The sequence below is a fragment of the Berghia stephanieae genome, chromosome 13, assembly GCF_034508935.2.
Source record: "Berghia stephanieae isolate SIO BIC M18660-M18661 chromosome 13, UCSD_Bste_1.3, whole genome shotgun sequence".
Classification (NCBI taxonomy): Eukaryota; Metazoa; Mollusca; class Gastropoda; order Nudibranchia; family Aeolidiidae; genus Berghia; species Berghia stephanieae.
This window is the reverse complement of record NC_088372.1, coordinates 7,038,205-7,038,554: the sequence shown is the minus strand read 5'-3', so window position 1 is coordinate 7,038,554 and position 350 is coordinate 7,038,205.

Sequence of the window (350 nt, the reverse complement as noted above, 5' to 3'; positions counted from 1 at the left end):
TCAAGGCAATTTGGGAATTTTTGTTTCATTAATGTTATGTATTCTAAACCACTCAAGATTGTTATATGTATTTTAAATAGCGAGGCTCCTTTTTGAAGGATATGGATTTGAATTTTGATATGATTGCTCTATGATCTGCATAAGGAAGGCAGTATTTTCCATTTGAACCGGTGTGCTATGTCTGACTTTAGACTAGGTTTGAAGCAAACATTATCCTTACCCATAAAATTAGGACTACATTAGCATCAAACGTGTTTGCAATATAGGTATACAGATTGTAAAATTGTCATGGGTCCACAATTACCTTAGACAAGCCAAAATGTTTAACTCGGAGAAATCGCTTAAGAAGA